Source organism: Prionailurus bengalensis, chromosome B2, assembly GCF_016509475.1.
Source record: "Prionailurus bengalensis isolate Pbe53 chromosome B2, Fcat_Pben_1.1_paternal_pri, whole genome shotgun sequence".
In the NCBI taxonomy this organism is placed as follows: Eukaryota; Metazoa; Chordata; class Mammalia; order Carnivora; family Felidae; genus Prionailurus; species Prionailurus bengalensis.
In genome coordinates this window covers 22,627,323-22,652,554 of record NC_057349.1, presented here as the reverse complement: position 1 = coordinate 22,652,554, position 25,232 = coordinate 22,627,323, and the positions used below count along the sequence as shown (strand labels likewise).

Genomic DNA, 25,232 nt, shown 5'->3' with positions numbered 1-25,232 from the left:
GCGGGCAGAGGGCGGGGCGGGGGCCGGTGGCGAGAGTGGGGGTGTCCCTCGGACCCGCCCCCGACGCCCTCCAATGGCAGGGCGGGAGGTTGGCCGAGGGGCGGGGCCTCGGGGGAGTGGCAGCAGGCTCCGCCCACAGCTCCGCCCCGCCCCTCGGGGTCCCGCGCTCTGCCTGCCCAGTCGTCTGCTCTCCCGCCAGCCATGAGTGGTGGCGCCGGTGTCTCTCTTAGACTTTTGCAGAGACGCAGCTGGGGGCGATTTAAGATTTTTGTCCTTAACGTCCTTGCCTTCCTCCTGCTACCCACCCATCCCGGATCTTCCAAAACGTCGTTTTCTGAGGATGCCCTGGGATTTTCCCCATCCCAGCCTGGGGCTTTGGGGGTTGGGAGGAGGCAGCGCTAAAGGGCTGAATGAAGCAGAATGAAGCGGGGTGCAAGAGAGCTGCAGCCTGCCGACCCGCGCGCGTGCGCACAGCCGCCCGCGCTGGGGCTCTGGGGCCGGCTCTCGGTGGTCTCTACCCCGCCGTGCGGCGCGGCGCCACCCCCGAGCCCTCGCTGGCCTTCCCGAACTCTCCTCTTTCCTCCCCTCGCGTCCTGGCCTCCCCCGCCCGCGTGGGTTGCTTTGAAAGTGAGGAAATGAGAGAGCAGAGTTAGTACTACAAAAGGTTGAAAGCAGATGCTAACGGTGTTTTTTGTTTGGGTTTTTAAGCGCTTTTAAAATTGCAGGTCGTTTTGCAGCTAGGACTCCGTACAGGTTCCGTGGTTGCCAATGCAAGCTAACTGTTTGGGAACGTTGGAGGGCAATATCAGTAGTTGAAGGCGGCATTGGACAACATTTCTTCCTTTCTTTCTTTAATCCGACCAGTCCACCCCACACCGTATTAGAGGTGAAGGAGCAGCGAAGGAAAGCGGGGAAACCCAGGCCTTGTGTTGTGGGTATTGGCATGACCCCGACTGGTCTCCACGCTTCTCTAGGTGTCAGTTTACTGATCTGAAAAACGGACATAGGACGCGATCTCCAAGATGGTTTAGCCTTTGACTTTTGTGAACCGGAGATTTTCTCCCAACCGTTGATGGGGTTGGGAGTGGGGATGTGCATGCAAAGAGCAAAGTCCATGCAAGTGTGCTTGCTGTAGGCCAGCTTCTGGCAAAGGGCATGTTTCCATTAGATAAGCAATTTTGTTTAAAGCTAAAGAAACAGGGGCGCCTGGGTGGCGCAGTTGGTTAAGTGTCCGACTTCAGCCAGGTCACGATCTCGCGGTCCGTGAGTTCGAGCCCCGCGTCAGGCTCTGGGCTGGTGGCTCAGAGCCTGGAGCCTGTTTCCGATTCTGTGTCTCCCTCTCTCTCTGCCCCTCCCCCGTTCATGCTCTCTCTCTGTCCCAAAAATAAATAAACGTTGAAAAAAAAATAAAAAAAATAAATAAAAAATAAAGCTAAAGAAACAAATACGGCGAAGGATAGGGGAAAAAAGCCATTGGTGCTGTTTGGGTCTGCATATCACATTGAGCCAAAGGTACCCCTGAAAGTAGGTCTGCATAATTAAGACAAAAATATGCAAAACTTTTTATCCCTAAAACTGCCAGAAAGAGACCATGTCTAATTTTAAGCCTGGTTGGCATCGACTTCCTCCCTCAGTTCAAGTTTGCTGCCGCCCCAGCCTCAGCAAGTGGGCATGCATATGTTACACACACACACACACACACACACACACACACACACACACACACACGAGCGCCTGGTGTGGGCCAGACCTGCGTTCCGTGTTTCCACATTGGCAACAGGGCAAAGCACTGAGCCAGTCCATCCCCCAACTCTCCACCAATCCATCATAAGTGGACTTTCCAGAAGCTGCCATTTCAAAAAACATCCCTTGGAAATTATCTGCAAGAGCAGTTGTCAGGGCCACTAGAAAATTCTACCTCTTTTTGGTCAGAAAGAATCCATTGCTATATTAAAATGGATTGGTCTAGCAATACCTCTCTCTCTCATAAATGTAGTCTGTCATTTTTTATAACTTTGTTAAAAAGAAAACCGCAGCCCCAAGGTGGAATTACTAACCCCAGGACAGCAAACCAAGACTTAATTGCAATTTCAACCTCTCTAGGAATGGAATTTTAAAGCAAATCAATCTGGAATTTTCTGGTCAGCAACAATTAGGTAATCTATCACTTGGGCCCTCTCCATCCTTCCCTGCACTACACCACCAAAGGCAGAGGAGGTAATCTGTGTGATAAAGCCCCTGCCCTTCTCCCCCAAAGGGAAGGGGAATTTGCCAGAAACAATCCTTTCTTTTCTTTTGCTAATAACTTCTTGTCCCACTCTCCCTCTAAAATCCTTCAATTTTATACAACTCCTCAGAGCTTCTCTAAACTAGCTAGATGGGATGCTACTTGATTCATGAATTGCTTAATAAAGCCAATTAGATCTTCAAATGTACTCAGTTGAATTTTGTTTTTTAACACCTTCAACTGAAACCTTTGATCAAAATATGAATGTAAAGTATAATACTCTTTTCTTTAAAATGAGAGCAACTAATACTTATCTGACCAGGGAGATAGCATGATCATGAAGGTGGTTTTCCCATGGCAAGTCTATCCATTGCACTCTGGATGTGCTGACCCCTGCGACTTCCCCAAATGTGGGAAACTCGACTGCATAGTTTGTGGTAGTGGGGGACTGTGTTTGTGCTTTCCCCTGGGGGAAAAAAAGAGAGAAAATGAGAACTATACCATGTTTAAGTAATCATATAAATTAGGAGGGGAATGATTTTTTTTTAGAGCTATGTAGGTAGGGGTTCCAATAAAAATCCGTTTCAGATCTCTCTTGGTATCTGGTACTTGGTAAGATGATTTTTCACTCTTTTTCTTTAAGTTTATTTATTTATTTTGAGAGAGAGAGAGAGGAGAGAACACCAGTAGGGGATGGGCAGAGAGAGAATCACAAGCAGGCCCTATGAGCCCAATATAGGGTTCCATCCCACTAACTGTGAGATCATGACCTAAGCCAAGATCAAGAGTTGGTCACTTAACTGACTGAGCCACCCAGGCACCCTGATATTTCACTCTCTAAGCACTGCTTCAAAATTAGTTTAAATTTCTGGGCTTTACAAATATGGTGACTGAAAAATTATTTATGCAGAAATTTGAATTCTGGGAGCAAATACTGTGTTTGAAATACATCAATGTGATTAGCTTTCTATTTAAAACTAATATTTCAATAAAAATTAACATTGTTATGGAATATACACACAGAACAATGCACACAAACCAAAGATGCCCAGGACATTGATTTATCACACAGTGGTTCCTACTCACATTGAAATAGTCAGGACAGACATGCCAACTAAATGCAACCTTTTTTTTTGAGATAAGATCCTAAATCAAAAAGGCCAGAGAATTGTTAGACAGTGAGCAAAATTTCATTGTGGTCTGTGAATTAGACATTAGTTTGTACTATTGTGGATTACCTAATTATAGAGTTGCATGCTGATTATAGAGAAGGATGTCCTTGGTTTTTGGTTGGTTGGTTGTTGGTTTTGGGGTTTTTTATTGAGTAAGGAGAGCATACACTGGAGTATTGAGGGGTAATGAGACATTATAGCTACAGCTTATTTTCAAAAGCCTCAGAAAAGTAATGGCAATCATGGAGATAAATAAATAGCAATGGAGCAAACACAGTAAAATGTTAATAACTGGGGAATCTTTGGCTGAAGGGTTACTGGAGTTCTTGGACTGTTCTCTCAATTTTTCTTTAAGTCTGCAATTATTTCAAAATAATTATTTACAAAAAAATCTATTCCAGGTGAATTGAGGACTTAAATGTTGAAAATAAAGCCTTAATATAGTAAGTGAAATATATAGACATTTTTAAACCTTAAATAAGCATAAAAAGCATGAACTGGAAAAGACTGATAAATTTGAGCATAATAAATGAAAAACTTCTTTTCATAAAGTAACACCTTAAATAAAATAAAAGAATAAATTATAAACTGTCACAGAACATGAGTATCAAGAACTAAAGAACTCAAACCAAATTTTTAAAAGTGTGTTATGTACACGTACACACACACACACACACACACACACACACACACACACATATACAATCCCTAAAATTAAAAAATGGTCAAAATACATGAAGAGGCGTTTCATAGATGAGAAAGCATATGTGATTTATTCCAGGAATGCAAGCAAACTGGTTTAACATTTAAAAGTCTCGGTGTCTCCATGTCTTTCCAGTCCTGAGGGTTTTAAAGATTACAGGTTGATCTCACTGTGGTCAGTCTCATGTTTCTGGTGACCACACCCACACCATACAATCACCATAGTACTACTTCAGAAACAAGTTGTGTTCTTCTCAATGCACCTCATTAGGAGTAACACATATTGACCCATTCTATCACAGTTGATGTTAATCTGGATTACCTGGTTGTGTTGGTGTCTGCCAGGTTTCTCTTCCTGAAATTCACCATTTCCATGTTTTCCTTTGTAAGTGATTAGTATTTTGTAGGGAAGTATTCTGAGACTAGGATGATTCCTAGTCCTCATCATACTTCCACACGACAGTCTTAGTATCCATTAGCCCTCCTGCCTAAATCATGCACCTCTAGGGTGGTTGGCAAATAGTGATTCTCTTTCTCATTTCTTCTAAATTTATTTGGCATTCTACTGTAAAAAAGAGCTTTCTTTTTTCCTCTTTCTTTCTCTCTCTGTCTTCTTTCTTTCTTTCTTTCTTTCTTTCTTTCTTTCTTTCTTTCTTTCTTTCTTTCTTTCTTTGTTCTTTCCTTCCTTCCCTCCTTCCTTCCTTCCTTTAAATCAGTGTGCACTGATGGATCCCTATCTTTTTCGATGTGCTGTAATCCCTTCTTATTTTAATGCCCAAATTGTTCCTTATTTAGCCAGTGGGAGGCATTTCAAGCTGATTTTTGTGTCTTTTCAGTGTATCCTAATCATACATTGAGAATTCTTATGTTCTGCCACAAAAAGGTATTCTGGGCTCGTCATGTCCTGACCTAGTCCTGGACTCAGTCATTTTTCCACAAGCTCTGCTTTTTAAAAAAAAATTTAAAACAAGATCTAGGCCTTGGTAGTGCTTGTTGTTGCTAGAGTGTGGTTGCTTCTAAGTTCCTCTGAGAAGATAGAAGTGAGGAATATGTGTGTGTACTTCTAGGTACACATACATACCACACACACACATTTCTATTTATATATCTGTATAGTCTGTACAAACATATTCTATGACTATGATATAGAACTATGAATTTATATTGACACTTCCAATATCAGTCCAATACCCTTTCAATATGCAACTGAACTAATGTGAATTCACTCCCTGGTGAGCTACAGATAGACTACCCCAGGTGGGATTGTCACACAAAGGAAACTGTATTTATAATAAGTAGGAGATCACAGGGAATAACTCCCAAAATCACGACTCCCCAGATGGGGTGGCCTGAATAGGTTTCTTGTATTTAGGTCTAAGATACATATTCAGCAAAGGGAGTTCTGTCATCACATGTAGAGGTGCGCATAAGGTCATGCATGTGTACATAGGAAACATGCTTATACATGCATTGTATGTTATGTTAATGAGGTTTGACATCCTTAGGTGGAGATCTTAACATTATAATGAGGTATAACTGTCTAACACTCTGTGGTCCATCTGTGCAGGCGTGAGACGGTGGCCAAGCTCAAAGTGGTTTAGGCCACCCGGAACTCATCCTGTTGTCTTCCTCTAAAAGATAAGGTTAGCATTCCTATGAAGAAGGGAGGGTGGGGGGTGGGTGGGTGTTACTGGTGAATTTTAATCTCATTCATCCAGTGGGGTGCTGTTTCACATTATGTGTAAATAAACTGAGAATCTGGACTCCCATTATCCTCAGCATGTTATTTTGTTGCTCAATTTACTCATTTGTTCGGTCTAACCAATCTTTAACCTCACTGGCTGTCTCCTCCCTCCGCCTGCTCCCATTTCTCCATGCCCTCCGTGGTTCCCCACTGTTCTTCACTGCCCCACATTCTCAGCAGCAAGCCCTGTCAGCACATGTGCCAGCCCCCCTTGCTTCCTCAGGCGCATGGGTCCATGCGTTCATCCTCTGGGCTACCTGCCTGCACCAACTTGTGGCTCCTCAGGTCTGTCTATTGTCCCGTGTTCTCCACCAACGTGTAATTTCTCCATGCTGGGAAGGAAAGTGAAAAGAAGATAGGCCACCTTGATTTTATATGTGGCTTGAGGAAGGGATCTAATTTCATGTTTTTCTGTATTGTGAGTCATATTTGCCACCACCTTCCCTTATTGAAGAGCCCTTTCCCTCCCAGGGCTATTACAAATGGTCTATGCACGTACCTGAGTTCCGCACAGGGAAGGATCTGGTTCTGCACTCTTTCATTGGTCCATATGTTTATTCCAAGGTCAGCACCACACTGTTTAATAACTATTCCTTCAGGATAAGTCCTGATATTGGATAAGCAAGCATTCCTTTCTGCCCTTCTTTTTCAGAAGTATCTTGGTTATTCATGGTCATTTTAGAGTATTTTATTAAATGGATACTCGTTTAGAGTTATTATTTCTCTTTGATGAATTGAATATTTTCATCATTATATAACAATCCCCTCTGTATCTAACAGCCCTTTTGCTTAAAGTCTGTTTTATAGGATATCGGTATAATTAGGCTGGAATTTTTTTTTAAAGATATGTCTTGTTTTCTTCATGTTTTACTTTTAACCTTGGCTTGTTCTTATGTTTTAGGTGTATCTCTCTCTCTCTCCTCCCATTTCTCTCTCTTTTTTAATTACATTTTAGTTTGAATTCCAGTTAGTTAACATATAGTGCTATATAGTTTTATATAGCATATATAACATATAGTGCTATATTTATAACATATAGTTTCAGGTGTACAGTATAGTGATTCAACACTTCCATACAATATCCAGTGCTCATTACAAGTGTCCTCTTTAATCGCCATCACCTATTTCATCTCTGGCCACCTCCCCTCTGGTAATACAGATTTTTATTTACTTTTTAAACAAATGTTTATTTATTTTTGAGAGAAAGAGAGAGAGAAAGGGAGGGGCAGAGAGAGAGGGATCCAAAGTGGCTGGACACTGACAGCAGAGAGCCCCATGCAGAGTTGGAGCTCATGAACTGTGAGATCATGACTTGTGCTGAAGTCGCTCGCTCAACAGACTGAGCCAGCCAGGCATCCCTAAACAGATTTTTTTATCTTTATTTTTTAAATATGAAATTTATTGTCAAATTGGTTTCCATACAACACCAGTGCTCATCCCAACAAGTGCCCTCCTCAATGCCCATCACCCATTCTCCCCTCCCTCCCACCCCCCATCAATCCTCAGTTTGTTCTCAGTTTTTAAGAGTCTCTTATGTTTTGGCTCCCTCCCTCTCAAGCCTTTTTTTTTCTTCCTTCCCCTCCATGGTCTTCTGTTCAGTTTCTCAAGATCCACATAAGAGTGAAAACATATGGTATCTTAAACAGATTTTTTTAAAGCCCGATTTGACAATATTTATCTTCTAACTGGTGTGTTTGATCCATTTATATTAATTGTAATTAGTGACATCTTCAGACTTGTTTCTACTATTTTTATTTTTCAGTTTATCTCATTTTCAAGTTATATTTCTTTTTAATTATTTCTTTAATATTTTGAATTGACATAGATATGTTCTCCCAAAGAAAGCAAGACATTAGTCTATTCTTTGATCCCTTGGTTTTCTCATACTCCTAACACTATTATATTGATACTATATAGGCTTTTACAAATTAAAAAAAATTATTTTATTTTTGAGACAAAGAGAGACAGAGTGCGAGTGGGGGAAGGGCAGAGAGAGAGGGAGACACAGAATCCGAAACAGGCTCTAGGCTCCGAGCCATCAGCACAGAGCCTGACTCAGCGCGTGAGATCATGACCTGAGCCGAAGTCGGACACTCAATCAACTGAGCCACCCAGGCCCCTAGGCTTTAAAAAAACATTTTATTTTTTAGATTCATGAAAAGTTCCAAAAATAGCACAGTGAGTTCTTTATTTTTATTTTATTTTATTTTATTTTATTTTATTTTATATTTTATTTTTGGGATAGTGCAAGTGGAGGGGCAGAGAAAGGGGGGGTACAGAGGATCTGAAGCAGGTTCTGCACTGAGAGGCTGACAGCAGTGAGCCTGATGTGGGCTAGCACTCTTGAACTGCGAGATCATGACCTGAGCCAAAGTCAGATGCTCAACTGACTGAGCCACCCAGGCGCCCCTGTTCAGAGAGTTCTCATATATCTTCACCCAGTTTCCCCTAAGGGTGACATCTTATATAACTGTAGTACATTATGAAAATCAAAATATTAATTGACATGATAAAAGTGGCTAAAGATCTTATCCAGATTTCACCAGTGTTTTTATAGGTACTCAGTTTTTATATGTATATAATCTATGACATTTTATCACATACACAGATTTGTATACTACCACCACAATTTAGGTACAGTTGTTATTGCAAAGGAAGTAACCTGGGCTCCCCCACTTTAAAACAAAAAAAAGTCAACCCCCCCGTCCTCTTCCCTAATCTTGGGCAATTACTTATCTGTTTTTCATTTCTATAATTTTCTTTTTTCCAGAATGTCATATAAAATGGATTGGGTTTTTTCATTCAGTTCAATCTCCCTTTCCTTTTTTTTTTTTTTTTTTTTTTTGAGAGAGAGAGAGAGAGCAAGAGCAAGTCGCGGGGTGGAGAGGGAGAGGGGTAGGAAGAGAGAATCTTTTTTTTTAATTTTTAGAAGTTTTTATTTATTTTTGAGAGAGAGAGAGAACACAAGCAGGGGAGCAGAAGCAGAGAGAGAGAGGGAGACAGAATCTGAAGCGGGCTCCAGGTTCTGAGTTGTCAGAACAGAGCCCGACTCAGGGCTTGAACTCAGAAACTGTGAGATCATGACCTGAGTCAAAGTTGGATGTTTGACTGAGCCACCCAGGTGCCCTGAGAGAGAGAATCTTAAGCAGGCTCCACGTTCAGCACAGAGCCTGATGTAGGGCTTGATCCCATGACTGTGGGATCATGACCTGAGCTGAAATCAAGGGTTGGATGCTAAACTGACTGAGCCACCCAGGCGTCTCAGAACAATCCTCTTAAGAGCCACCTAAGCTGTTGTACCAATAGCTCATTAAAAAAAAAAATTGCTGAATAGTATTCCATGCTATGGATGTACCAAAATTTGCTTAACTATTCACGTATGGAAGGACATTTGGGTAGTTTCCAGTTTGGGGAACTTTATTACAAATAAAGTTGATATGAACATTTTTTCATATAAGCATAAATTTTGATTTCTCTAGAATAACTGCCTAGGCATGTGGTTACTAGATTGTATGGCAAGTCTGTGTCTGACTTTTAAAAAAATGGCCAGACTGATTTCAAGTACTGTACTGCTGTACTATTTTACATCCTCAGTAGCATGTGTGAAAGATCCTGTTTCTTTGCATCCTTACCAACATTTGGTGTCATGGGTCCTTTTACTTTTAGCTGTTCTGATAGATGTGTAGTGATATATCATCAGCTTTCCATTTGCATTCTCCTCATGTCTAGTGATGGTGAACATGTTTTCATGTGTTTCTTTGCCATGCCCATTTCTTATTTGATGAAGTGTCTGTTCAAGTCACTTTCTCATTTTCTCCTTGGATTGCTTGTTTTCCTGCTGTTAAGTTTAGAGATTTCTTTGCATATGAATTTTTTTGGATATGAATCCTTTGTTAAATTTGTGATTTGCAAATATTTTTTTCCACTTGGTGCCTTTTATTTTTATCCTCTGGATAAAAATAACTTTTGTTTTGTAAACAAAAGTTTTAAATTTCCATGAAATATAATTTATCTTGTTTTTGTTTTTGTTTTTGCTTTTATGGATAATGGTTTTGGGATTATGTACAAGAACTATTCACTGAACCCTAGGTCACAAAGAATTTCTGTTATGCTCTTTCTAAGAATTTTACAGTTATACATTTAGATACTATATAGGCTTTAAAAATAGAATTTTGATTTTTGATTAAAATGGATGCATTATTTTCTTTTACTTTAGTCTTAGCTTTTGTTTTGTTAGTTTTAAAATAGCACAATTAAGTAACCTTTAATTTACCTATGTTTTGAGCATTATTTACATGATCTTTCCTCTATTTAAATTATTCATCCAAGACACTTTTAACTATGCATCTCAGTGATACCTTTTGATACTTTGTATATTTCAATGTTTTTTATTTATTTGAATGACAGTGCGGCTTTTCCTTCAATACTTTAAAAATGTAACTCCATTGTCTGCTTGTATCCAGTATTGCTGTTGGAAAATCTAGTGTCTATCTACCTCCCATACATGAGGCTACATTACGTTTATACTTTAAGAATTTTTTCTGGGGTGCCTGGGTGGCGCTAGTTGGTTAAGCGTCTGACTCTTGGTTTTAGCTCAGGTTATGCTGTCACAGTTCATGAGTTAGAGCCCCATGTTGGGCTCTGTGCCTACAGCATGGAGCCTGGAGCCTGCTTTGAGTTGTGTCCCCCCCCCCTTCTCTGTCCCTCCCCCGTTTGCACTCTGTCTCTGTCTCTCTCTAAAATAAATAAACATTAATATTAAAAAAAAGAATTTTTTCTTTGACCTTGATATTCTCAAATTTCACTAAAATATGTCTAGTTGGACATTTTCCTCATTGCTCTTCTCTGGAACCCTTTTCAGTCCAAAGTCTTTCTTTCCTAGTTTTTTAGTTCCAGGAAATTTAACTCCATTTCCTTCTCTCCATTTAAACTATTTCTCTCTTTTTAGATCTCCAATTATCTGGATATTAGAGATTACTTTTAGATTTTAACTTACCAGCCTTGAGGATTTGGAGGTGGAAGGATGGAAAAATGAATATCCTTTGTTAGTTTGTCCCTGTTTATTTTTCTAGCTCCTCACTAGTATAGGGCTCTATACTGCCTTTACTTTGCTTCAGTGGACACCTGGACCAGAAGTCTGAGTCACAATGGGACAGAAGGAAGATATGTTTGTTCCTTCAGGGAGGGCAAGGGAAAAACAAGACTAGAATGCCAATAGTTTCTTTTTGGTTTTATTCTTCCTCAGTCTTGTCAGGATTTCTGGTCCACTGGCCACAGCCACCACTTAATCATCAGGTGTTCAAAACAAACCCTGTCATCTCAAGGTTTCTCCAAGTTTTCTCTCTAATTTCCTCAGTGTTGACCTTGAAGCTGGGGGCCAACAGTCTTGCTTGTTCAGCATCTTCTCAGGACTGGGATAATCTGGTTGCCTTTTGAGTATTGATTTACAGCTGAACTACAACATAGTTAGAGACAATGCTGTATGATTTCAATCATTTTTTGAGAAATTGTGTGTGTGTGTGTGTATATATATACATATATATATATATAATAGTGATTGGTTTCAGTGTTTTGTAAATGTCCATTAGGCCAAGTTTTCTGATTGTGTTCCTCAAATATTTTATATCCATAGTGACTTTTTATGTGTTCATTTTTTTCATTGCCAAGAGAGATTTGTTGGAAATAGTGATGATTTTCAATTTGTCTATTTTTCCTTTTTTTAAAGTTTATTTATTGATTTTGAGAGAGAAAAACGAGAGAGAGAAAGAGAGAGAGCACCAGCAGGGGAAGGGCAGAAAGAGAGGGAGAGAGAGAATCCCAAGCAGTCAATGTGGAGCTGGATTTGGGGCTCCAACCCATAAACCATGAGATCATGACCTGAGTCAAAACCAAGAGTCTAACGCTAAACCGACTGAGCCACCCAGGCACCCCTTATTTTTCCTTTTAATTCAGTCGGCTTTTGCTTTGTAGAAGACTATGCTATTAGACACCTACAATAGGTGTCTGATTTTTTAAAATCTTCCTAGTAATTTGAACCTTTATTATTGTTAAGTTTCTATCTTTATTAAAATTTTTTTTTGCCTTAAAGCCTACTTTTCCTAATATCAATATAGCATCTAACATTTTTTAGGAGAATATTTGCATGTGTATCTTTTTCTATTCTTTTACTTTCAAATTACTTGTATCCTTTTATTTTAGACTTCTCTTGTAAACAACACATCCTTTGAAAAAGTCCAGTCTGACAATCTTTGCTTTTGAATTGGAGCCTTAAGTTAATTTACAGTTAGTATAAGTACCAATATATTTGGGTTTAAATCTACCATCTCCTTATATATTTTCTATTTATCTCATCTCTGCCATGTCCCTTTTTAATCTCCTCTGTTGCCTTCTTTTGGATTGATTATGCTTCATTACTTCATTTCCTCCCTTTATTATCTTGGAAGTTATATACTATTTATTATGGTTCTAGATCCCCTAGAAATTACCAAATGTGTGTTAAATTTATCCAAGTCCCATATAAATTATGCTGTTCTTTGATAACACAAATATTTTTGAAACTTTAACTGAATTGCTGCTTATCTCAATTTATGTAGCATCATTTTTGTACATCTTTTTTAAAAAAATTTTTTTTTCAATGTTTTTATTTATTTTTGGGACAGAGAGAGACAGAGCATGAACGGGGGAAGAGCAGAGAGAGAGGGAGACACAGAATCGGAAACAGGCTCCAGGCTCTGAGCCATCAGCCCAGAGCCTGACGCGGGGCTCGAACTCACGGACCGCGAGATTGTGACCTGGCTGAAGTCGGACGCTTAACCGACTGTGCCACCCAGGCGCCCCTATTTTTTGTACATCTTAATTCTCTTTATGTTTAAAACTTAATAGGACATTATTATTGTTCTATACATCCAGAATTTATTCATATTTTTCTACATATTTATCCACATATTTACCATTTTCATTGTTCTTCATTCCTTCCTGGGATCATTTTTGGGATCAGATCCTCTGACCTTCCATCTGGGATCATTTTTGTTTAGTGCAAGTCTTCAAATGACAAATTATTTCAGATTTTGTTAGTCTGAAAGTGGCTTTATTTCACTTTTATTCTTTTTTTAATGTTTATTTTTGAGAGATAGAGAAAGAGAGAGACAGAGAACAAGCAGGCAAAGGAGAGAGAGAGAGGGAGACACAGAATCTGAAGCAGGCTCGAGGCTCTGAGCTGTCAGCACAGAGCCAGACGTGGGGCTCGAACCCACAAATTGTCATGAATTGAGCTGAAGTCAGATGCTTAACGGACTGAGCCATTCAGGCACCCTTATTTCACTTTTATTCTTGAAGGATATTTTCCTCCAATATACAATTCTAGCTTGTCAGTTTATTTCTGAGTTTTATAAATACCTCATTACCTGCTGACTTGTTTCTGTTGAGAGTCATTATTCTTAACTGTTATTCTTTTGATCATCATTAGTATTTATTTTCTAGCTGTGTTAGCTTCTTTTTTCTTTGTCTTTGTTTTTTGGATTTTCATCATGCGCTTTGGTTTGAATTTCTTTCTTTCTTTTTTTCTTTCTTTCTTCTTTCTTTCTTCTTTCTTTCTTTCTTTCTTTCTTTCTTTCTTTCTTTCTTTCTGAAAAAACATTTTATTATTGTCTTGCTACATAACAGTGAACATAATTGCATTTTGTCATATGGCAAATGAGATACAAGATAACATCCTTTTAATTCCTGAAAATCTCAATATCATCTGTCTTTTGGTGGATCCAGTTTCCTATGACTGAATCTATGATACAGTCTATGAGGATACTGATGGTGCTAAGTAGTGAAGAACATTTCGCTAAGTTGTTCTATCATTGGTCCTTGCTCAAAGTGTTCATTTTTTTCTTCTAATATGGTTTTCAGCACTTGATCATGTGTTTCTTCATTATTATGTACAGAATCTGGCTGAGGGATAGGTTTTATAGGTTCATATGGAATGTCCACAGAAGGGTGGTATCATACTATTGTCCTGCCATCAGATGTCAAAGCAAGCTCTACTTTGCAATTATAGTCATCTGGAAGAGGAGAATATGTAGATTTATGATAAACACAATATAAATCTCTGTTTTGAATTGGAAACAAATGTTTCTAGATAGTTAATAGTTGATATCACCCACTTTACTGATGCTAATGCCATGGTGAATCAAGATGCTTATCAAGTGGCATGAAAGAAGATGATTTGAAGAGAAACTGCTTTTCCAGGCATACCTGTTTTCATTCCTGATAGCCACTCGATGCAAGCCTGCCATCTTATGCATTTTTAAACTGTTCTGCTTGGGCTCCTTAAGACGTCTGTGTTTTAATGCCACTATCTCTTCAATTATTGCTTCTTTTCTAAGTATACATATATTGCCCTCCCACCCTTCCCCAAATGTTCTATGGGTTACTCTTTCATATTTCCATCCTTTTGTTTTACCATGTCTCATTTTATATATTTCCTTCTATTTTCCATTTCATAAATTCTCTCTTTATCTGTATCTATATTGTTGTTAAACTAATCCAGTAAATTTTTAATTTTAACCATTATTCTTTTTAAAGTTTATTTATTTAGAGAAAGAGCACAAGTGGGGGAAAGGGAAGAGAGAGAGGGACAGACAGAATCCCAAGCAGGCTCTGTGCTGTCAGCACAGAACCCAACTCGGGGCTTGATCCCGTGAACCACAAGATCATGACCTGAACCGAAATCAAGAGTCAGATGCTTAACCAACTGACTCACCCTGGTACCCCATTGATCATTATTCTTAAAAACAATTGTAGAAGAATTTCTAGCAGAGTCTTCTTTTTAATAAATTTTTATTTTATTTTTTTCCTTTTATAAATTTAAATTTTAGTTAACATATAGTGCAGTATTGGTTTCAAGGGTAGAATTCAGTGATTCATCACTTACATACAACATCCAGTGCTCATCACAAGTGCCCTCCTTAGTACCCATCACCCAACTAGCCCATCCCCCACTCTCTTCCCTCCATCAACCCTCAGTTTGTTCTCTATCATTAAAGGTATTTTGTGGTTTGTTTCTTTCTCTTCTCTTTTTGTCCCGCTTCCCATATGTTCACCTGTTTTGTTTTTTAAATTCCACATGTGAGTGAAATCATATAGTATTTGTCTTTCTCTGATTGACTTATTTTGCTTAGCATAATACATTCTAGCTCCATTCTCATCAAAGTTTTACTTTTAGAAATGTTTAGTTTTGAACAGATTTACAGAAAAAATTGTTCAGGCAGTACAGAGAATTACCATATACCACACACCCACTTTCTCCTATTGTTAACATCTTATATAGATATGGTATATTTCTTATAATTATTAAAGGTCATATTTGATTCAGATTTCCTTTGTCTTTACCTCATGTTCTTTTGCTGTTCTAGAACCCCATTTAGGATACCATATTATGTTTAGTTGTTATAGCTCTTTGGATCATCATGGCTATGGCTGTTTCTCAGACTTTCTTTGTTTTTGATGACTGTGACAGGTTTGAGGATTGATTACGGGTCAGGTGTTTTATATACTCTCCTTAAATTGAGATTTGTCTTATGTTTTACTTATGACTAGTCTGTAGTTAAGAGGTTTTGAGAATAAGACCATGGAGGTAAAGTGCCATTCTTATCACTTACTATCAACATGTATGCAATGGGCTGAATGTTGTGTCCCCTTCAAACTCATATGTCAAAGCCCTAACTCCCAATGTGATAGTATTTGGAGATGAGATTTTTGGGAAATAACTAGGGTTAGATGAGATCAAGAGGGAAAGATCCTCATTATAGTATTAATGTCTTAATAAAGAGGCACCAGAGATTTTACTCTTTCTTTCTCCCCAACTGTGCACAAACACTTGGGGAGGAAGAATGAGTAAAATGAGCACTGAGTAAGAAAGTAGCTACCTACAAGGTAAGAGAAAAGACCTCAGAATGAAATCTACCTTTCTGGAATCTTGACCTTGGACTTCCCAACATCCAGAACTTTGAGACACAAATTTCGGTTGTTTAAGCCATTGGTCTATGGTATTTCATTATGGCAGCCTGAACTAAGATGATGACTTAATCACTGTCCATGTTAACCTTGATCATCTGGCAGAGGTAGTGTTTTTGAGGTTTCTCCACTATAAAGTGACTCCTTTTGTATCCTTTTCCCTTCATCCTCTTTGTCAAGAAGCCATTATGCACAGCCCACACTTGAGGAGTGTGGATTATGCTCGACCTCTTTGACGGTATCTACATAAATTATTTGGAATTTTTCTGCATGGAATATTTGTATTTTGTTGTTCACTTATTCACTTATGAAAGCCTTTCTCCCCCCCATTAGTGAGGACTCACTGATATTTAACTTATGATTTCACAGTGTTAAATACTACTTTACTTATTTTATTGCTCAAATTGTTAAACTTTCACTGCTGTGAACTGTTTCAGTTGGGTCTTGTGTGCCTTTAAATACCCCATAATGAACACTGGGTGTTGTATGGAAACCAATTTGTCAATAAATTTCATAAAAAAAATAAAATAAAATAAAATAAAAAATAAATAAAAAATAAATAAATACCCCATAGTTGTTGGCCTTTTTTTTTTTTTTAATTGGAGCACTTCTTTGCTTTCTGGCATACAAATGCTCCAGGATCATCTTATCTATTTTCCACCCCTGTCCTAGAATCAACTATTTCTTTAAGGAATTCTGGTTCCTTTTATTGTAGAATGGTATTAGAAACCAAAATCTAAGCACTTGGTGTGCTTGCTGCAACTGAGGTGTTAATTCTTCCAGGCTCTTTCATCTGATTTAGCAATAAAATACATATAAAATATATGTGCATATGCACAGATGTATAAATATTTGGCTATGTAACCATTTGTGCTAAGTCATTAAGTCAAATGTGAGTTCATACTAATGTCTACAACTCTCATCCATTACCATATAGATCTTTTTGACCTCCTCCCCATGCTTCTCTGTAACCTCTCACTCCAACAATGAGAAACATTACTCCTACCATCTCTAACCCAGTTACTTAATTGTTCAGTTCTAGTATATATGTATAGTGGCCTCAGAATGGTCAGCCTGCAGGGGTGCCTGGGTGGCTCAGTTGGTCAAGCATCTGACTCTTGATCTCAGCTCAGATCTTGATCTCAGGGTCATGAGTTCAAACCCCACAGTGGGCTCCATACTGGGAGTGGATCTACTTTAAAAAGTTAGACCTTTCTTTTGGGACACCTGGGTGGCTCAGTTGATTGAGTGTCTGACTTTTGATTTTAGCTCCGGTCATGGTGCCAGGGTCATGGGATTGAGCCTTGTATTGGGCTCCGTGCTGAGCATGGAACCAGCTTGAGATTCTCTCTCTCTCCTTCTGCCCTCTTTCCTACTCATACTCTCTCTCGCTTTCTCTCGCTCTCTCTCTCAAAAAAAGAAAGAAATGTTAACCTGTACTCCCATGGGAAACACCCTGAGTACTGTGTTTATGTAGAGTTCTTATTGCTTTTAGTCTCACAGACTCCACTCAGTTCAAAGTTACTGAGATCAACGTCTTTTTGCACCATTCCCTTCAGTGAGATTATTTCATAGATTTGTAATACAGTTAGACTCTTTTGTCATATTCTGTATTCCATCTTGGATTCCTCAACCTCCTAAATGATTTTTTAAAAGATTTTATTTTTAAGTAATCTCTATACCCAACATGGGTTCTAACTCACAACACTGAGATCAAGAGTTGCATGCTCCACCAACTGAGCAGTCAGGCACCCCATAAAGGATTTTTAAAAAATTTTTTACACATTAAGGCTCCCTTTTTGTACCATAAAGTTCTATGCACCTTGACAAATGAAAATTGAAATGGACTGACTTCTGTGCTTCTTTACAGTTCTTGTGAAAAGAATAAGTTCAGTTAGCTAATTCTTAACTCAGGGATCACTGTGAAAGCCTGAGAGCCCCCATGGAATCATTCTGTCCGATGGAAATATAACATGAACTACATATGTTATTTTATATCTTCTAGTAGCCTCAAATTAAAAAATAGAAACAGGTGAAATTTATTTCTGTAATATATTTTATTTAACCCAGTGTATCCAAAATATTGTAATTTCAACATGTACATATAAAATAAGCTACTTTACATTTTTGGACTAAATTTTCAAAATCAAGTATGTATTTTACACTTCTAGAATATCTCAGTTTGTAATAACCACATTTCAAGTCCTCATTAGATACTTGTGGCTAATGATTACTGTACTAGACAGTTGAATATTTAAAGAGAACCTTTTATTCAATAACCTTATTTCAGAATGTGCTGAAAATGGGACCCAGAATTTAATTTTAAGGATATCGGAGCTACCAGAGTGAATGCATAGGCTTGAATAATCTCAAATGTGAAAGTTAGGACCTTGATAGGAAAAGAGTGGTGCCTTTCACCTGAGATGAGACATTTGGGTAGATGAATCTGATAATATTTAACCTGGAATTATCTGGAACCTTCCAGGCCAGCCAAAACATTTCCCTCCCCATGCAGCCTCCCTTTGAAGATGTTAGAGACTGCAAAAACCCCATCCAAGGCAGGTGTAGTATTCTCAACCTTTAGACCTGCCTCACCTCACTGCCTTCAGAACAATAAATTAGGGTCAAGGTGCATACAACCTCAGTAAGAAATATAGTCCCTACTCCAGGGCAAAAAATGCACTCACCCAAGGAATTACAAGACCTGGAAAATATATAACAGTGTGAACTGGCAATACACAAGTGGAAGTGGGTATTGAAAGTGGTAGATGAGGGAGGGTGGAATAAAGTCGATGAGGGTGACTTTACTGCCATGGGACTCCTGTGGCTAGGGATTTAAGATACTAGGAAGGAGTCCCAGAGCCAGTGCTGACATGCACTGGGGTGGCTCTGTGAAGCTTGCACACAATGCTGGTATAATCAATCCAGCTATAGATACCTGAACTTCCTTGACAGAGCAGCACAGCAGAAATCAGAAGGCTCAAGGAGGTGTGTGTATTAGAAGGCATTTATTGCATGAGACCAAATGCCTTACCACTTGGATGTATTCTCCAGGAGAGCCCAGCTGACCTGGTCTTCACTAAGGCAAATGCACTTTGGATATAAATTTTGTCTTTTCTGTACACATTTCAAATATTTCCCCATAAGTATTATTTTCTTTTTTGACTTTGTGATGTCTTCTGCTATGAAAAGTCTATAATTTTCAAGTACTCAGGTTTGTCCATATCTTCATGTTTGGCTTCTGGATTTTGTATCTTATAAATAACCTCACCACCTATTGCTTATGAAACTATTAATTTTTTAGCATTGAAAATGGATTTGTATCTGATATGATTACTAAGAACAGTTATGCTTACTCAGGAGCTTTTTATCCTGCCATCCACATATTCAAAAGTTAAGAATTGTCATCTTGGTTCTCTTTTCTTTCTTTTTATTTTTTAAACTTTTTTTTAACGTTTATTTATTTTTGGGACAGAGAGAGACAGAGCATGAACGGGGGAGGGGCAGAGAGAGAGGGAGACACAGAATCGGAAACAGACTCCAGGCTCTGAGCCATCAGCCCAGAGCCTGACGCGGGGCTCGAACCCACGGACCGCAAGATCGTGACCTGGTTGAAGTCGAACGCTTAACCGACTGCGCCACCCAGGCACCCCTTGGTTCTCTTTTCTAAAGCTGGCCTGATTCCATGGAAGACAGAGGTATCTCTCCTTTTTTGCTGCTTTGCATTTTGTTGATGCATACAGTCAATATGTCCTAATAGAGACACATATAGTGTGGCTATATTATACTTTCTCCATCTTTGCTTGAGCATCTAATGGTCTCCCCTGGTGATTCTGATCATGTCTGGATAATGAAGATGACAGAACATGTTTGGTCCATGTATAGTCTTCATAGAGGCAGGCTTTTGTTCTATGAATCGCTACAGAAACACATTTTACCCCCAAAAATGGGACTGTTTGAGCATAGTTTAGTATTCTAATATTTAAGTTTTTGTATGCTTGGAATCTTTGATGCTGTATGGAAGGTGACTTTACCCAGAAGGTACTTGAGAGTCACATGCTTTACTGACTGAGTCAGCCTGGCGCCCCAACTTTAAGGGAATGTGATTTCTGGCCACAAGTTTGTGTGAGGTCTGGCTTGGAGATCTCAAGACCTCTGACCATAGATTCTCTGAGGATGTCATTTTCTCTTCCATCCAACCTTCCTTGCATTTGAAGACACAAGTATATGCCTATGTTGTAAGAAAATTATAAACAGCATGTTTCAGTGATCAAAGGGAATGTGACATTTATGTCACTGATATAACCGTGAGATCGCAGGGCACATTCACTGTGGGTTGTACAGTTTCTCAGTGCATCAAGGATCTGCTAGTGGGACCCTGCCTCTGCAATCAAGCTTTCTATCATGAAGAGTTAAAATATGGTTGAGCTCATAGTGCATCTTTTAAGTAGGGCTATTTTTTTTTTGAGAGAGAGAGAGAGAGAGAGAGAGAGAGAGAGAGAGAGAGAATGAGCAGTGGTGGGTCAGAGAGAGAGGCAGACACAGAATCTGAAGCAGGCTCCAGGCTCTGAGCTGTCAGCACAGAGCCCAATGCAGGGCTCGAATTCAGGAGCAGTGAGATCATGACCTGAGCCGAGGTCGGATGCTTAACGGACTGAGCCACCTAGTTGCACCAAGTAGGACTTTTTTTAAAAACTAAAAAATAAAGCATTGCCATAATAAAATAAATATTCATTAAATGAGAATTATCTACTTTTACATATTTGGATAAAATTGTTTACTTTTATTTATTTATTTATTTATTTATTTATTTTAAGAGGGTGAGTGAGAGAGACAGCAAGCATGTGAGCAGGGGAGGGGGAGAGAGAGAATCCCAAGCAAGCTTCACTTTCAGCACAAAGCCAGATGTGGAGCTCAATCTCACCACTGTGAAATCATGACCTGAGCTGAAATCAAGAGTTGGACGCTTAACCAACTGAGCCACCCACATGACCCTGGAATAAGATTTAAATAGAAAGCATTTGGAATAAGATTTAAAGAAAAATAACAAGACAAATGAGTGGATTTTTCTTAAACTCAGTTCTAAATAATTTCTCAGACTTCTTCCCCAGGACAGCCTCTGAAAGGTTGAAAGTATTGTAGATTACTTTTATGTACTTTTAGAATTGGAGGCTTTTTTGCTTTCAATGAATTGTTCACAACAATTTCTTAGACATTAGGCTAATGTTGAATTAGGAAACATTATGCTGCTACTAAAGTTTTTCTTTTTTGCTTCATTTTAATGGTACCCTCTTGTCCTCTGGTTTCAGCAGGGGTGAAAGCTTCCCCTGACCATCAGCGTCCTGTGGCCACACAGGAAAGAGAATCTACTTCTTTCAACACTGCATGTTTTCTTCCTGCTCCTAAAGATTGTGTAATTTTTTTTTTTTTGAGACAGAGAGAGACAGAGCATGAATGGGGGAGGGGCAGAGAGAGAGGGAGACACAGAATCGGAAGCAGGCTCCATGCTTTGGGCCATCAGCCCAGAGCCCGACGCGGGGCTCGAACTCACGGACCATGAGATCATGACCTGAGCCGAAGTTGGACGCTTAACTGACTGAGCCACCCAGGCGCCCCAAGATTGTGTAATTTTTTAAATAGTTCAACTGATACATCTGTTTGAAGTGTCATTTTATCAGATAAATATTTTTTCCAACTGTAATTTTGAAAAAATGTGATTATATCTTCAAGAGTTTATGGTGCTCTTGTACTGAGACAGTCCTGATATGGAAGCCAGGCTGGTCACAAATGCCACCAATTATTTTGTGAGAAGGGTGGGAAGTGAGCTTGGCTGGCAGCACAGCAGCCACCACAAGAGAATTCTCCCTCTTCCTCTCTATCCTGGTGTGAGGCTGGGCTCCAGAATAATCTTTTTTTAAATGTTTATTTTTTATAGACAGAGTGTGAGCAGGAGAGGAGGAGAGAGATGGGAACAAATGATCCAAAGCGGGCTCTGCACTGACAGTAGTTTGTGGGACTTGAACTCATGAACTGTGAGATCATGAACTGAGCCAAAGTCAGATGCTCAACTGACGAAGCTACCCAGGTGTCCCTCCAGGACAATTTTTTTTTAAAATATGAAATTTATTGTCAAATTGGTTTCCATACAACACCCAGTGCTCATCCCAACAGGTGCCCTCCTCAATACCCATCACCCATCCTCCCCTCCCTCCCACCCCCCATCAACCCTCAGTTTATTCTGAGTTTTCAAGAGTCTCTTATGGTTTGCCTCCCTCCCTCTCTAATTTTTCTTTCCCTTCCCCTCCCTCCCATGGTCTTCTGTTAGGTTTCTCAAGATCCACATATGAGTGAAAACATATGGTATCTTTCTCTGACTGACTTATTTCACTTAGCATAATACCCTCCAGTTCCATCCGCGTTGCTGCAAATGTCAGGATTTCATTCTTTCTCATTGCCAAGTAGTATTTCACTGTATATATAAACCACATCTTCTTTATCCATTCATCTGTTGATGGACATTTAGGCTCTTTCCATAATTTGGCTATTATTGAAAGTGCTGCTGTAAACATTGGGGTACATGTGCCACTATGCATCAGCACTCCTGTATCCCTTTGGTAGATTCCTAGCAGTGCTATTGCTGGGTCATATGGTAGATCTATTTTTAATTTTTTGAGGAACATCCACACTGTTTTCCAGAGTGGCTGCACCAGTTTGCATTCCCACCAACAGTGCAAGAGGGTTCCCGTTTGTCCACATCCTTGCCAGCATCTATAGTCTCCTGATTTGTTCATTTTAGCCACTCTGACTGGCGTGAGGTGATATCTGAGTGTGGTTTTCATTTGTATTTCCCTGATGAGGAGCGACAATCTTTAAGATAACTTTTTGCATAGACTTCTTTTCTGTTTATGGGTATAAAGAAGCTCTTGGTAAAAATCTCCCTATAGGGTATAGAATCGGCAAGGCAGTAATCTTCTCTGCCTTCTATTTTCAGATCGTGGAACCTTCTTACCCTCCTCACTCAGGGGAGCATTGGTACAACACTTTTGGCTGCTCTGCCTGATTCCTGTTTCCTTAGAGCCCGTTTTTTTCGAGTCACTTCTCCAATGTGGGTCCGGTCATTGTGCTACAGGTCAGTTCTGATTCTGGGTGATGGTCTTTTTTCTGTTTCCAGGAGCCTCTGACAGGGTTTGCCTGTAGTCCACCTCTGGACAACCTGCTATATATGTGAACTTGGAATCCACTCTACAGCCTGCATACACCACCTTCTAGAGACAGGTGGGTATGGTACACTGCCCTGAAGGCCTAAATTTGGAGTTGTTAGTAGGAAGCCCATTAGGCCTCAAATTAAGCCATCTTCACTACTCCAGTTTTTATTAGAGCTTTGCTATGAGTTGTCTAGTGTTTGCCCAGATTAATGAAGCTCTTCTCTTCTCAGTTTTCTATCAGCTTTGTGTTTCTGTGCGTACTCTGCTCAGAACCTTATGTCCTTCCTTATTTCCTTGAGTGAGGTAGGTTTTGGGTGAGAAAGCAGTTTTTGGCAAATCTTAACTATAAGCAAAATTCTTTTGATGATTAACATGCCTGAGTGCTGGGCTAAGCAGAAGTTCCTAAGCTACTTTTCCCACTGCAGCCGTAGAAGCAAACCTGGAGTCAGACATGCTTAGTTTCCCCCTATTACAAAAGGTTTCTGGTAAACCGCCAGAAGCTAGGACAGAGGAGTGAGACAGATTCTCCCTCACAGCACTCCGAGGGAATCAACCCACTGACACCTTGATCTCGCACTTACAGCCTTCAGAAGTTGGAGACAATACATTTCTGACTTTTTAAAGAAGTTTTTATTTATCTTGAGAGAGAGAGAGAAAGAGGGGGGGGTGAGGGGCATAGAGAGGCGGGTAGAGAGAGAATCCCAAGCAGGCTCCGCGTTGTCAGTGCAAAGCTGGTTGTGGGGCTCGAACTCATGAACCATGAGATCACGAACTGAGCCAAAATCAAGAGTTGGATGCTTAACCCACTGAACCACCCAGATACCCCAATAAATTTCTGTCTTTGAAGACACCCAGTTTGTGTCACTCTGTTAAGGCAGCCCTCGCAAGTAGTCGAAGGGGCAAAAGACACCACTGAGGGTGGTGCTTCATGGAAGGGAATCAGTCTTGGTGCAGGAAGTGAGCTGGCCAAGGAACTGAGCTGAAGGAAGGGCTTCTTGCCTTCCCTGTGGCCACAGGGCCACTGGGATGAGGCTTGAGGCCTGGGGCATCCGGACCTGCTTCCACTTGTGGTAGAAACTCATATTCTCCTCTGACCACAGAAGGGAGGCTGAAGTTGTGGGCTCGGGCTGTAGCTGTATATTGTTTTCTGGGTTGAATATAGCATTTCCCTTCTATTACTTCATTATTTCTTTCCAGAAAGTCTCACTAAAACTTTATAGCACAGAATCTGTGTAATGTGAGAAATGGTGCCCCACATTTGGGATGCAGGGGCTCAACAGAAAGCAAGAGAAGAGGCCCCTGAGTTTTGTGTGAGCAGCGGGGGAATCTGAGGGCCATGGTAATGGCCTGTTTGAGGTAGCCCTTAGGGAATAGCCAAGGGAACTCTTTGGGAGTTGTTAATTGGTAATTCACACCAATAAATATTGCTAAATTTAACAATGTATATAACCAAGACATAGTCAATTAGATGAGGGGACGGTGTTGCTCATATGATGTGTAAAGAGGTTGCTTCCAGGCTTAAATTTCTATTATTGCAATTAAATAAAAATGTTACCAAGCAGTGAAGAGCTGTCATGTGCCACAGACTTTCTTTTGCAGGTGAGGGAAAGCCGCCTTGGGACCCTTAGGTGAGGCAGTTGCAGGCAATCTAGTGCTGCTCTTTAGAAGCAGGGGTAGACTGACATCTGTAAGAAGTGACAGCTGGTATCATCTGCAGAAGACACAGTTTTCACATCTGAAAAACCAGTGAGGGCCTCTGGTGGGGGTAGGGGGAGCTGATGGATTTCTAAGATTCTTTCCAGCACTACAAATCCATGATTCTGGACCAGTAAGTATCAGTCTGGCAATGTGGGACTATTTAGTTTTAGGACAGTCCACCCCACACATTTCAAGAGCCCAAGAGAGTGTGAAGTATTAAAGTGCCATGAGTAGAACTAAAGAAGCCTTCAATGAGCATCTTATAGAAGACAGGTGCCATCTGGAGGTGTATAGTATATGGAGGTGAACAAAATGCACCCAGATTCGACCTCATGCCTCCTTTGGTATAGTAGGAGAGACACGGGTAAACACACCGATGAATGATTCTGATCTATGAAAGGTGCTCTCAGTTTCTCAAAGCATAAGAAGGAAGAACCTGGAACTTATGTGACATTGGGGGATAGTATCAGCTTTCCTAGGAC

The 25,232-nt window shown here is 39.9% G+C and overlaps 1 non-coding gene and 1 pseudogene across 1 annotated transcript; one reads left to right on the top strand and one right to left on the bottom strand.

The window, feature by feature from the left end:
- The first annotated feature begins 2,533 nt into the window (after positions 1-2,533).
- On the top strand, positions 2,534-2,696 carry LOC122490722. The gene has a single exon (XR_006299251.1). It is a non-coding gene; the product is annotated as a U1 spliceosomal RNA (small nuclear RNA).
- A 10,886-nt stretch (positions 2,697-13,582) lies between these two features.
- LOC122490602 lies at positions 13,583-14,015 on the bottom strand (annotated as a pseudogene).
- Between the last annotated feature and the right edge of the window lie 11,217 nt (positions 14,016-25,232).